Below are 15,380 nucleotides of genomic sequence, written 5' to 3'. Positions count from 1 at the left end.
TCATTCCTGATTTCTCACCCCTTATAACATTTTACTGTCTTGCTCAATGAACTAATACATTTAAAATAGTATTAAAACCTATAAATGCAACCTGTACCCTGTATTGATATTTCCTATCATAAAATGATTATTTAAAAGTGAATTTGTATGGAATCACTGTTGTAATACTTTATTGTCTTTTCTCTGTTGTTATAGTTCCAAGAACACCATTTTTTTTCAAAAAATTTTCAAGGTTTTCCACTGATTTATAAATATAAGAAGACCGATATCATAAATATATCTTGCTTATTTGAGAGCCTGACAAAACATGAATGAGAAGATGTGACATGCAAAATCTCTTTTTCCATTAATCAGTGGCCTAAAGCCTTTGAAACAACTTGATCCGTGGTTGGTATTGTATGAGATGATGACCTAAAAACAGTCTGTCAGTTCCCTGGCATGCCATTTTTCAACAGCATGGTGTAATTATAAGGGCTTTATTGACATAATAAATATGAGAGCACAGGTGGTATCCATTTCCAGTTGTTTAATTGAAGAAATGAAAGATCTTGTAATATGGAGTCGACATGGAGAATTTGTCAAGCTACAATAAAATTTTGCAAGAGCTGTGACCTTTAGGTCATAAAATGACTGACCAAGAGAAAAAAATTTTTATGATATAGAAGTGACAATATTGACTTATTTTATTCTTAGCTCTAACACCAACAGAGAGAATGAACAGCTTCTTACTAAAGCTTTCTATTCTAAAGCTGAATAACTCCATGGGCAAATCAATACAACTATTTTCTAAAATCATAAGCTATGATTAAATAATAAAATATGATGAACTTTTATTTTAAAGTACAAAAAAAGGAAGGGTCATGAAATTCTACTGTACAGCCTTTTGAAACTAACGTCAACATGCGTAAACACTAACACAGAGAGAATAATCAGTGATTTTCTTCCATGTTTTGAATGAGGCCATGTTCCAGGTTTTTTTTTCCTGAATGATTCAAGATGTAAATACCAAAAAGACATTTAATTTAGGGGCAAAACATTAAAAGTCACACAAATTCTAAGGATCTTTTAAAAAATAAGTTGACTGCTTTAGATCGACTGCCTGGAGCAGAACTTTATGCCTTTCACCCATCTTCCATTGCTCACAGCTACAGTAAGAATTAAATTACAGATGGTAAAGGAGCCTTGGGTTGATGTGTGTCTGTAAAGATAATTCATGCTGGGAAAACTTGAACTTAAACACATAATAAAATGTGTTGTACGTGGGCACATTTTTTCTCCTCCTCTATAAACCAGTACTTTTAGAGGAAGGTATGGAAATTTCTGGAAGTTTTCTCCAGACTTGAAGTTTGTGTTTTCTAAAGCCAAGAAGTTCACTGTTGCATAGCCCATATTTCAACAGGAATGATGACAGAAGTTGAGGCTCACTTAAAAAAAAAAAAAAAAAACAGCTTTATTGAGCTATAACTCACAGACCATAAAACTCACCCTTTCAAAGTATGAAATCGAATGATTTCGTATATTTACTGTGCAACCATCACCATTATCTAGTTTCAGAACACATTCATCACTCCCAAAAGAAACTCTGTGCCCAGTAAGCATTCACTTCCCTATTCAGTCTCCCCCCAGCCCTAAGAACCACTAATCTCTTTTCTTTCTCTATGGATTTACCTATTCTAGTCATTTTATATAAACGCAATCATATGTTAGGTGGTCTTTTGTGACTGACTTCTTTCACTTAGCATAATGATTTTAAGCTTCAATTATGTTGTAGCATGTATCAGTAGTTCATTCCTTTTTCTAGCTGAATAATATTCTATTGTGACCTCATTTTGTGGATCTATCCATCAGTTTAGTGACAATTGAGTTGTTTCCATTTTTTTGGCTATTAAGAATTATAAATACTTATGGACAAGTTTTTTGTGTGGGCGTATGTTTTCAGTTCTCTTGGAGACACATCCAGAAGTGGAAATGCTGGGTCATATGTTAAGCATATGTTTAAATTCTTGAGGGACTGCTGGACTGTTTCCCGTAGTGGCTGCACCATTTCTGTTTCCACCAGCAGCATGTGAGAGTTCCCGCTTCTCCACATCCTCATCTGCACTTGCTGGTGTCTGTCTTTTGTATTGTAGCCCTCCTAGCGGGTGTGAGGTGAGTCAACATCTCATTGTTGAGGCTCACGTTTTAATTTGAATTACTTTACTGTCTTTGGACTAAATAATTCTCCTCCATTCCCCACCCCACTCCCTAGACATCCCTATAACTCTCACTGCTAATTTTAGGATTGTGCCCATTTTAACACCTCATAAAGCCCAATTTGCCCCCACCAATCCCTGTTTCCTGAACCACTGGGAAAGAAGTCACGATTCTTCCAGAACTTTTGCTGTGATTGCAGCACCTAGTTGGAACATTCATTGCCTGGTTGTATTTCCATACCTCCCATCTTATTTAAGCAATTCAACCTTGAATTTTATGCATATGCTGAGAAGCATATTTCTATAAAGTGTATATAGCACTTAGCATATTGACGATGTTTTATTCATAGTGAATTTTTAATTTATAATAAAAAGTAAATATTTTATATACTCTCATATTCCAATAGCCCTCTCAAAGTGTGGGAAAAATTATTTGCAAATACAAGGTGCTGTAGATAATGATTTTCCAACTTCTTGAAGTGATGAGTTCTCCTAACAGTGAAGTGATTGACGAGACTAACCTCAATGCAGCCAGTCGCGGACAATTCCTGGCTTTCATGAATTTGGAAACTTTACTTAGAATGTCTGAAGCAGTTAAGTGTAAAAGAATGATACATTTTCTCACAATTTATAAGATTAGAGAAGTGTTGTAAAGCCCTAGAGATGAGAATGGTGGTGTCCACTAAAATGCAGCATGAGATCATATATGATTTGTTTATATGAAGTTCAAAAATAAGTAAAACTGATACGTGGCTTTAGAAGTCAGGACTGTGGCTGCCCTTGCTGAAGAGGGATGTATTGTCCTTTTGTGTTGCTATAACAGAATACCTGAAATTGGGTAATTTATAAAGAACAGAGGTTTATTTGGCTTACGATTCTGGGACAGCTGCATCTGGCAAGGACCTCAGGCTGCTTCTACCCATGGTGGAAAGCAGCAGGCAGCCAGCAGATACAAGCATATCCCATGGTGAGAAGAAGAGAGAGAGACAGAGTGGAGGTGCCAGGGTCTTTTAAATAACCAGCTCTTGCGGGAACTAATAGAGTGAGAACTCACTCACTACCTCCATCCCCCAGGGAGACCATTAATCCATTCATGAAGGATCCAACCCCGTGACTCAAAAAGCTTCCAACACTGTCACATTGTGGATCAGATTTCTGCATGAGTTTTGGTGGGGACAACACATCCAAACTCTATCAAGGGGGTAGGGAGAGGAAGAAGCACGAGGGGGAATCTGGGGTGCCTGTTACCTTCTGTTGCTTGCCGTGGGCAGTGGTAAATGGGCCCCTTCATGAAGTTTCATTGAATTGCACACTGATAACTCGTGCATTTCTCTTCATGTATGTTACATTCAACACATTTATCATGTAAAAACATAGAATACAAGAATCTTTGCCAGTTCTTAAGAGAATTGTCTATTTAACAGAATTTTTAAGTACACATTATTTTTTAGAATAGTTTTAGATTTACAGAAATATGGAGAAGCTCATTTGGAGAGTTCCCGTATACTCCACACCCAGTTTCCCCTATTATTAACATCTTACATTATCATGGCACATTTGTTGCGATTAATCCTATACTGATATAATAGTATTAACCAAAGTCCACACTTCATTTGGATTTCCTTACTTTTCCCTAATGTCCTTTTTCAGTCACAGGATCCCAACCAGGACGCATGACATTTAGTCATCTTGTCTCCTTAGGCTCCTCTTGGTAGTGAGCGGGGCTCAGACATTTTTTGTTCTTGATGACCTGGACAATTTTAAGGAGTACCAGTGGAGTATTTTATAGAAGGCCCCTCTGTTGAGATTTGTCTGATGTTTTTCTCATGACTAGATGGGTATGGGTTTGAGGAGGTCTAACGCTATGTTGTAAAACTTTTATGAAGATGCCGTTCCTTAGTGTCCCTGTACAAGAAACTATGTGATATATTCCTCTGTTTATCCTAGGGGAAAATAAATAGGGCTGCCCCTTCAGATTGATTTGTATGTTCTCTCTGTTGGATAATAAAATCTATATTATCCAGTGTGTTTTCCTTTGTGACTCAGCTTTGTGATTCAGAGAAACCAACTTAAATCAGCTCATCTGGGATGCAGGAAACATTTATTTCCTCTACTGTTTGCATATGGTGGCTCTTCTGTTGTTTTCCCCATCATTCTATCATGCATTATGTCTAACTTGTGAAACCTATGTTAGTTTCCCAGTATTGCTGTAATGAATTACCACAAACTGGATGCCTTAACACAACAGAAATTTATTTTCTCAAGGTTCTGGAGGCTAGAAGTCCAAAATCTGGGTCTCAACAGGGTTGGTTCCTTCTGGAGGCTGTGAGGGAGAATTTATTCCTTGCCTCTCTCCCAGTGCCTGCTGGCTGCTGGCGATCCTTGGCATTTCTTGGCTTGTGGATACATCTGCTCCCATTTCCACACAGCCATCTCCCCTCATGTCTCTCTGTCTCTTCCCTTCTTATAAGGATGTCAGTCATTATCAAGGCCCACCCTAATTCAGTAGGACCGCATCCTAACATAACTAATTATATCTGCAAAGACCCTATTTCCAAAAAAGGTCACATTCTGAGGTTCTGGGTGGACATAAATTTTGCAGGGACACTATTCAACTCAGTACACTACCTCATAACATTTAAAAAGTAGGTGAGTATAAATCCTAAATAATAGTGAGTAGGTGATGGGGGCTGGCCGATTAGCCCAGTTGGGTAGAGTGCAGCCTTGTAACACCAAAGTCAAGGGTTTGTATCCCCTGACAGGTCAGCCGTCCAAAATAAATACATAAATATAATATAATATACAAAAAAAAAAGTAGGTGAGTATAATCCTAAATCCTGAGCCTCAAGAAGGAAGGCGGAAGGATAAATTGACCCTGCAAGGAAACTTGCCTGTTAATAGTGATAATTCTCTGTTTCTTTTGTGTAACAGAAACTCTACATAATTTAGACAAAATGTGAGTTGAAAGAGAACTGTAAAGCCATTTCAACAGGTGTAGTATTATGTAGCCCATTTTAGTAATGATTATCAAAGGAATGCAACCTTTCATATTTTTCTACCCATTATTTCAGTTTACTAACTTTGACCTTTATGAGTTTTTCTTCTTTTTTAAATAGGGAGTCATGTTTATCTATATTTTACATGTTATTTTTAAGATTCTGGAGAATTAAGTAGCTCTTCTTCTTCTTCTTTTTTTTTTTTTTTGTGTGTGTGTGACCGGTAAGGGGATTGCAACCCTTGGCTTGGTGTCGTCCACACCGCGCTCAGCCAGTGAGTGCACTGGCCATCCCAATATAGGATCCGAACCCGGGCGGTGGCTCCCAGCGCTGCACTCTCCCGAGTGAGCCACTGGGTCGGCCCAGAATTAAGTAGCTCTTCTAAGGTCATACAGAAAATTAAGTTAAGGGCTCGAACTAGAATCAAGCTCTGCAGTACAGGTCTCTCCACCGCATCACACAGCCTCCTATATAGACCTCCATGAACACAACACCTTCTCCCTGTTTTTGCAGCTTTATAGAGGCTGCAAAATCAGCCACATATTAGAGGTTCATGTTATTTGCAATGATTGAATAATTCACTCAGCAAACACCAGCTATGCACAAGGTATGCACTAGCAGTGGGAGGATTCTGAGATGAAAAAGCTTCCAAAAAGCTTTGGTCTAGGAGGAGAGATGGAGGTATAAGCAAATAAATATATGGTGTTTTCCCACAGGGTATGCACCTTTGAATTCATCTTTGTCCCTCTGGATCTGTCCAAACCTTTCATTTGACAAATAAGGAAGATGAAGTTCAGAGTCTTGAGTGAAACAGCTAATTAGTGGCAAAGCTGAGATTTTGACCAGACAGCCTGACTTTCAGTTTCAACAATTCATGCTTGCTCTTGCTCCCCATTTACTTTCTCATTTCAGACAAGTGCATGATAAAACTGCTAGGATAAGAGAACTCTGATTAATGCACACTGAAATTAAGCATGTTGATAAATATTTATTGTCATTTTCTCAGAGTGATAATTTAAAAAATCGAAATGTCTTTTGTGCTGAAGGTTTTCTCTTGCTTCCTTTTGCATTTGCCAACTATGTGAACAATATAGATAGGTTATCATGCTTGAGCAAATTCCTAAACATGTAAATAAACCTAACAAAGAACAAAGCTGAGATTTGGACCCAAAGGGAGGAAAGTAGAGCGCTGAACGTGGAAATCTCAGCTTTTCCCAGCACCCATGTTCTTTACTTTGAAGTAATCTTGGACTCTAAGATAACCAGGTTGGTAGTACTTATCACTCCAAATGGTATAAAGGCTTCATTCAAGGTGGCTTTTCAAATGTTTTCTAGCAGTAACAATGAAGTGATGAGTACCAACCCCATGGACAGGAAAGTGGAGAAGGACGTGGAAATAAAGACATTGTTATCACAGAACCAGTAGTTAAATATCTTTAAAAATAGAAATTCATTTCTGCCGGTGCACTCACTGGCTGAGTGCCGGTCACGAAAAAGACAAAAAAAAAAAAAAAAAGAAATTCATTTCTAAACTCTTTATGTATATAAAAGCCTTAGGAAAATGGGCATGTTTCAGATAAATGATGGGAAAGAGGGCTAGAGTTTTCAATTGATCCAAATTGCAGAATGTGATGAATAGCAAACTAAGAAATTGTTACTTTAATACACGGGTCTGCAAACTACGGCTCACAGGCTGAATCTGGCTCTCTGTGTTTTTGTAAATAAAGTTTTATTGGAACACAGATATGCCCCTTTGTTCAGATATTGTCAGTGGCTGCTTTTTGCACTCTAATGGTAGAGTTGGGTTGTGGCAACAGAGACCACATGGACCACAAAGTCCTTTACACATGGCCCCTTATGGAAAAACTTCACCAACATGATAGACAGTATTGAAGGTTTCGGACTAAAGGAACACTATGGTGGATGCTATGAAAGGCTTAATGTGGTGGGATTAATTTGGCAGGAGGGCCTGTGACAGGCTGGAGCAGGGGAGATTAGAGCTCCGGTAGCATGCTCCTGCACAAATGCCACATATTGCCACCAGAGCCTACATGAAGGTGGTAGCAATAGAAATGGAGAGACAAGGGCAGGTGCAAAACACATGCTAAAGATAAACACGAGGGTACTTCACAACGTTTGTGGAAAATAGAATTAAAAGATAATACAAATCTTTCCATGAACTTCTTGATGACCCCTCATAAAATGTGATATCTGATTAGAAAAAAGTAGAGGAAAAGGGAGGAGTCAAGGCCACCTTTGCAGCTCTGAACTTGAGTTACTCGATGCACGTTTACTACAAGGACTGGAAGAAGAGCTAGCTTGGGGTGAGTGTAGGAGTTTAGTTTTAGATACACCGGACTTGAGGTGCTGGTGCCAATCTAGGTAGAAATGTTGCAGTTGGTTGGCGAGGTGAAACTGGAACCAGAGAGGTCGGTGATCTGGTTAATGGCAATACAGGTGGTAGAGGTACGTTGCAATAATTTAGGAAGGCTTCTTCTTCTTCTTCTCCTTCTCCTTTTCCTTACTCTTACTCTTACTCTTACTCTTACTCTTACTCTTATTCTTATTATATGTTTAATACAAATGGGGATGGATCATGGCTCATGACAGCTCTCCAAAGGGATGGGCCCTTCCTACCGTTGTCACATGAGTAACTTTCTAATGGGGCAGGCTAGGGGTAGCCTGATTTTCTTCCAAGACCAGAGCCTGTGCCTGTGTCTCGTGACTTTCCTCCTGCTGTTCTCCTCCTGCAGGAACAGGGGCACCAGGCATGCAGAGCACAGAAACGACTTGCCACCACCGTACAGAGGTCCCTGAACACGGGCTGCAGAGGCGAAGAAGTCATTTCTTACTTTGGCTCACCATGGCTCAGCTCACACAGCAGGCTTTCTATAGGTGCTCCAGTTCACTTAGTAGTGCGGCCTTTAATTCTTGCTTCTTGCTCCCAGTCAAACGTCAACACTTACGTTTCGCCTCTCAGTTCTTTTGCGCATGGAAAAACTCAAGTTCTTTTTCGCTTGAGGAGAAAACTGTAGCTCCCCAAACCCTGATGCAGCGGTTTGCATGGATTCTCCCACGGAATTTTCCGGAACATTCCTAGGTCCTCAGTCCTCAGGCTGCTTGAGTTGCTATTACTTTGTTTTTCATGAACTCTCTTCATTCTAATGCTTCTTCAAACTTTCATAAATACCCTGCCCCAAAAATGTCGTTTTCACTCTGTCTCTTTACTTACTCCTCTCATTTGCTCCAATAGCTCTTAAATTACTTCATTCGTCCCCTAAGCCCCGTCGTCATATCTAATTCTTCCAACCCCTCTCATGGTTACCTCATGCCTCTTCTCTAGACAAACTTTTGGAAAACATTTACAAAAATATCTGTAATGCTACAATCTATTTCAGCTCCGGGGAGGGATATTGTAGCCACAGGATCACAGTTAGAAAAGTTATTTTTGCAATTATAATGCTGTTAAATAGAAGGTCATCTCATAATTCATCAAAATAATTGTCCACACTTTCCTACCGATTAGTATGTCTAAAGTTCATTACTATATATTTTCCCTGTCACTCTTTTGGTACGTGCTCCTAGATGGTTTGACAGTTGGCATGTTCTAGGAAGGTGACGGATGTAGTCACCTACCCTTCCTTTAGCCAGACGTGCAAGCTGTTTCAGCTCTGACCTTTGTTCATTCACCCTTAACTTCTACATCAAGCGCCAAGAGCTAGACATTTCTTGTCCTTATTTCTGTTCATGTACATCCAAAATATATTGACAAGTCAATTCTATTAGGAACAAACCAATTTCACAGAATTGGTATAAACAATGGAAGAAGGAAATTCTTTACACAGCAAGGGAGTCCTAATTTCATTATTAACGTAAAATAATTTCACTCTTTTAGACTTGTGTTTTGAAGCATCATGTCCTATGAGAAGACTGTTGTGCCCTGGTGTGAGGCTCATTCTGCTCACTTAATCTTATGTAGCTTTCAGCAAAAATTAATTTGCTAAAGCACGGAAAGCTGCACACAAAAACTTAAAAGAATTTGCCCCCACTGAAGCTGAAATGAAAAATGCATGAAAACTATTTTTATACTTGCCCCCCCTCCTTTAAAATAGCCTTAAAAAGCCAATTTATTTTTTTGGAAAGATCTATATATGTTCTTTTAAAGACAGAAACTGCAAAGGAATGTGGATTTTCTTTTCTTTTCTTTTTCTTATTTGTTGGAAAAAAATTTAAAAGATTTTTCCATTAAATTTGAAATGGTGGGAATGCAGGTACTTTATTTTGTTTTCCACTATTATTTGGAAAAATTTAAAAATTAGGAAAAATAAAAACTATGTTTTGGAAATAACAAAACTTTCCTCTAATGTATTTTTCTTTTCTAGTTGTGTAATATGTAACAAAGTTGCTTCGTTTTTCTTTTTAAGAAAGAATCTCAAAAATTTAAATAATGCTACATGTGGACAGATTTAATAGTGACAAATTAATAGATTTAGTGTTGGATCTTTATTTGTCCCTGATTAGTACTCTATTAACAATAATTAGTTTACTAAGTCATTAGACTAAAAAGATTTCCAAATGGCAATAATTAAAAATGTGAAGATTCCCCATGGTGGCTAGCCACCGAAAAGAGAAAACCTCAAAAATGAAAGACGTGAAGAGCTGGCAAATTTTTTGTCAGGTTCATCTAAGTCCTGTCCTTAACACATGTAATTTTATATGTATGTTCATATGTATGTATACAGAATATGTATTACATGTACCTCTAATGATAGATACGGTATATAGTATCATGTATAGTGTATCATATCATATACGATAGTATATAACACATCATATCAAATATATGTATGGCGTATCATATCATCAGAAAATGCCTGTGCTGACGGAGCAGCTGCCCTTTCCTCGCACTGCACCAGCAGGTGGCCTGGCAGGGTCTGCGTGCAGCACCCGCTCCCCTTCTGAAGCCCTATCAGCAATCATGCACCCTTCTTTCTTCGGTGCACTTTCTTTTTGAAATGGAGATAATTACAGATACACACGCAGTTACAAGAAATTATACAAGCGATTCCTCCTCCATATCTCCCACTTTTCCCCAGTTGGGACATCTTGCAAGACCACAGTCAAGTTCGCAACTAGGTTATAGACTGGAAAGACGCACTCCTCCTACGCGGATTTCCCCGGTGACGGGAAGCACTCACACCCAACTCCCCAACGAGTCTGGTCCCTCGCGACCCGGACTGGAGAGTGACGGCCCGGCTCGGGGGCGGGGCACGGGTGCAGGGGCGGGGCGGGAGCCGGGGCGGATTCTAGGGCGGAGTCAGCTCGGGGAGGAGGCAGGGCCGGAGCTCCGCTGAGGCGCAGCTAGTGTGCAGCAGGGGCGGGGTCTGGGGCGGAGCCAGCGCGGGGCGGGGCCTGCGCTAACGGTCGCTCGGCGGCGCGCGGCCGAGCGCTCTGTGGAGAAGCCGCGGACCCGCCCGCGGGGAGTCTCCGGTGAGCGGCTGCGCGCGCCGCCCCTGCAGTCTCGAGTCGGGGTCGGGGCCCGGCGCCCGCCGTGGGAGGCCCGCGCAGGGGAGCGAAGTGCCGAGGGGACCCGCGCGGGGGTGCGCGCGGCCGTGGGCTGGCCGCGGCGCGGGGGTTCGCAGGGTCCGCGGAGGCCGCTGGCGGCCCCTGGTCCCCCGTAGGTTTGCCTTATCCAGAACGTCATGCGGTCGGTGGCCTTTCGCCCCGGAGGTCACGGCGGCCGGGCCAGGCGGGCTCGCAGGAGGAGTGCGCTTCCCTCCGTTCTGAGGACAGGGCTAGAACACTGGGATCTCCTTGGAGGGTGACCGGCCGGCATTATCCCGCCCCCACGCCGGGACGCGGTCCCGTGTGGCGGCCTGTCGCGGTCTCTGAGCGACAGCCTGAGTGCCGCAGGAGTGAAGCCGTCGAGTGGACCTGCTCCCTCCGTGACATCTGTCAGGGGTGGTCCCACAGGAGCAGATGGCACTCCAGGCAGTGGCCTCGCCTAGCCCCGTCCTAGACTAAAGTAGAAATCAAAGGAACCTGGTCACTGAGCTCTCCGGGGGCCTCGGCTGTCTAGAATAGCAAGATAAAACCACACTCGTTCCCGCAACTTCAGTGCTTGATATCAGTGCAAAATCAACTATTAACTATAGTTCTATTTATCCAAAAAGCTAGCTGTAGCAGTGTGATCCTCACATCACGTATTAGATTGCTTTTAGGACTCATTCATTCAGTCAGCAGATATTCGGCAGCTGTTGTGTGTGAGGCATGGAACTACCTAGTCACTGTGGGACACAATAGGGGACGAGACAAGGCATGGCTCTGTCCTCATGAACTGACTGTCTAATGTGGGAGAATGTACACAGCAACATTTAGGAGTTAGGAGTGCTGGGATGGAGGATCACAGCAGGGGATACTTGAGGCAGGCGGATAGGAGAGGCCTCTCCTCAGACCTGAGGAATGCACAGGAGCTGTCCTGCAAAGATGGGAGGGTGGCATGGGTGAGGAGTGCTTGAGGAAAGGGTAAGGCCTCAGACCCAGGCTGAGGACATGAGAGCAGCCGGGGGGACTGGAAAATGGTTCTCAAAGGGGAGGAAGAGACAGCAGAGGCCAGATCAGCTGGCCGTTATGGGCTGTGCAAAGGAGTTTGGGTTTTACACAGGGTGCAGCGCAAAGGGTTTTAAGCAAGAAAGTGACATGATCTGATTTGTTTTAAAAGTTTATTCTGTCATATGGAGAATAGATAGATGGAGGGCAAGAGTGGAAGCAGAGAGTGGTAAGAAGGTCAAGGAGTTGGGGAGAAGCAACCAGATTCAAGAGATAATTAGGGGGCCAGCCTGTGGCTCACTTGGGAGAGCGTGGTGCTGACAACACGAAGTCAAGGGTTAAGATCCCCTTACTGGTCATCTTAAAAAAAAAAAAAAAAGATAATTAGGAGGGAGAATTGACAGGATTTGGCAAAGGACCAGACTTGGGCAGTGGAGGAGCGGAATGTCAGTAATGACAGAGTGTATAGGAATGGAATTTTCTGGTAGGAAAGTCTGAAAGTCCCAGGGTACCAGCACAGCACCTTGCACACAGGCCTCAGGCCTCGGTGAATAATTGTTACACTGAAAAGAACAGGCACCACACACAGGCACAGACACACACACCCATTCCTGGCTCTTGACAGTACCATAAATTCAGTAAAGTTTGCCACGCATACCCCCTCCATCCCTCTGCTCACATTTCCTCCATCCCAGGCCCCGGCATCAAGCTGACTAACTCTGGCCTGCTCAAAATTTGAGACCATGGCCTCAAAATCAGAAAGTTGGTGGGATTTGCCTTAAGGGTCTGACTGATACCCTCAGCTGACCTATGGGCCAGATACCTCAGAATGAGTAGCTAGCAATGTCCCTTCCTCATCTGGGTCCGCAGAGTCCCCTTCTGTAACAGAGCCCCAAGGGGAGTGAGGGCTGAGCAATGCAGCTTTCCCCTCTGGAGGAGAGTTCCAGCAAGGGGGGGTGGGTTGGTGGGGTGGGGGGCTGAGGCCTGGCCAAACCTTCATGAAACCTAAACAAGGGACCAGGAAGGTCCTGGGAGGAACTAGCCAGGCCAGACTGGGCTCTGGGTCAGACAGGAGGCCGCCCTTCAAAAGCAGAAGGAGGTCTCAGAGCTTGGGGAGGGGAATTTGGGAGACCTGAGGTGGGGGAGTTGTCAAAGATGGTTACAGTGTACCTACTCTCTGTTGTGTAGGGCCAGCTACATAGCAGGTACCTGTGACATTACCACCAGTTACTTCAAGCCAGACTAGTACTACTATCACCACCTCTTTCCCTCCTCCCTTGCCAAGGGTCTAGGCCAGTTGCCTCAATGTTGTACACGTCCCATCCCACATCTGGCCCTCTGTTTTCATTGCTCCTCTCTGATGCTCCTGGGTAGGTAGGGGGAAGGTTCTGGGAACAATCTCCCGGCTCTACCCCCTATTCTGATTGAAGAATCTATTCTGATATTCATGTATGAGACATTCAATCTACGCCTGTTGAATGAGTAAACCAGGTATAAACTAGGTTATTGCAGTAGTCTAGGTAAAGAATAACTGAGGCTTGGTCTGGGGAGATGGCATTGGAGATGGAGAAGAGACATTAAAAATATATTTGTAAAGTAGAAGGGACAGTAGTTGCCAATGAATGAAGTAATCTCTGAATTTGCATATTGAGCTCTTTATTTCTTGTTAATTTTGTATTTCTCAAAATGTTCAGGTAAAGAAGCAAGTCATAATTTTTTTTGTGGACAGACACTAAAGTACTTCATGATATACTTTGAATAATAGGAGAAATTGAAGTAACTTCAGAGATCGTATGATATAACGTAAGTCACTGACCAAACCACCAAGAGAAGCTAAGGGCTAAACATTTGGAGAACTCACTTAGTATATAGGTGGGTTGTGTTTTTACACAAAACCCAGCCACTGAGTAATTCATTATCTCCAACATAAAGTGTCTGACACGTGATAGGCTCTCAATAAATATTTGTTGAATGGATGGATGTGAATGAATCTGTCACAGTTTGGCAGGTGTTGTTATGGAACTCAGGTCCAGCTGCCCACCCCCTTGACAAGGAAAAAAATTGCAGAAGTCAAATGGTTGGTTTTAGAAAAGCAGATGTATATAGCTGAAGGAGATAGTAGGCTATCCCATCGCAAAGATTTAGATTTACTGAGGGTTTTTAAAAATTTTTAATTTATCAATATATAATGTAGTTGATTTTTGTGTCCCTTTACCAATTCCACAGAGGGCTTTTAAAGGAAGGGTTAAGGGAATGGAATGTGAGAGGCAAAAAGCAAGAGAGAAGGGTACATGAGCTACGGGGAGCCCATGCGTATGTGTCAGGTACAAGGTCTCGCCAAGGCTTCTCCTGGTTTCTGTTTTCATATTTGCTGTTATCTCAGGGCCCTGCAAGATTTTGATTTGTTCTGGAGTAGAATCACCTTTTCTGCAGTCTTTTGCGTAGTTTTGCTTCACAGAGCTCTGGTTGACTTGGCCCAAGATCAGCTTCCAGTCATGTGGCCTTGATCACTTCTTAAAACTCAACTGTCTCAAAGAAAGAACTGTTATCTTTGCAAATTACTGATTAGATTCTCAGCCTTTTTCTCCAATTTAGCAAGCAAGATAATAAAGTCAGAGGATGGGAAGAAAGAATGGAGAGAAAAAAACCCCAAACTGTCCTTTTAAAAATCCACACCCCTTGGGCCGGCCCGTGGCTCACTCGGGGAGAGTGTAGTGCTGATAACACCAAGGCCACGGGTTCGGATCCTATATAGGGATGGCCAGTTGGCTCACTTGGGAGAGCATGGTGCTGACAGCACCAAGGCAAGGGTTGAGATCCCCTTACTGGTCATCTTTTAAAAATAAATAAATAAAATTAAAATTAAAATTAAAAAATTAAAAAAAAAAGATCCACCCCCCTTTGCAACCCAGTCAGTTTTAGGTCCCAACATGGCTTCAGTCCTGCTCACTCCAACAGTATTTCAGAGAGTCAAACTGCATAGTAAGCCAGATCAGACCAGGCCAAAGAATGAGTGAGAAACTTAACACTGTTTAATTCCCAATAGTTTCTTGCACCCAAAGGCCTTGGATGCAAAAACTGCTACACTGGAAAATATTGAAAAGCAGTGCTGTGAACATCCAGGCATCTTTTACACATTATTTCTAATTCTCACTGCAAGGTAGATATATATTTTTTTTTTAAAAGATGACCGGTAAGGGGATCTTAACCCTTGACTTGGTGTTGGCAGCACCACGCTCAGCCAGTGAGCGAACCGGCCATCCGTATATGGGATCCGAACCCGGGGCCTTGGTGTTATAAGCACCGCACTCTCCCGAGTGAGCCACGGGCCGGCCCTGCAAGGTAGATATTATCCACATTTTACAGATGAGGAAATTAAAGTTCAGTAATGTCAAAACACGTGACTACAAAGTAGTAGTGCTTGAATTCAAAATCATATATATATATATATATATATATATATTTTTTTTTTTGTCTTTTTTGTGACCAGCACTCAGCCAGTGAGTGCACCGGCCATTCCCATATAGGATCCGAACCCGCCGCGGGAGCGTCGCTGCGCTCCCAGTGCCGCACTCTCCCAAGTGCGCCACGGGCTCGGCCCCAAAATCATATTTGACAAACTCCATAGGCTCCCTGAAACTGA

This window comes from Cynocephalus volans, chromosome 6 (assembly GCF_027409185.1).
Source record: "Cynocephalus volans isolate mCynVol1 chromosome 6, mCynVol1.pri, whole genome shotgun sequence".
NCBI lineage: Eukaryota > Metazoa > Chordata > Mammalia > Dermoptera > Cynocephalidae > Cynocephalus > Cynocephalus volans.
This window is presented reverse-complemented; position numbering follows the sequence as displayed.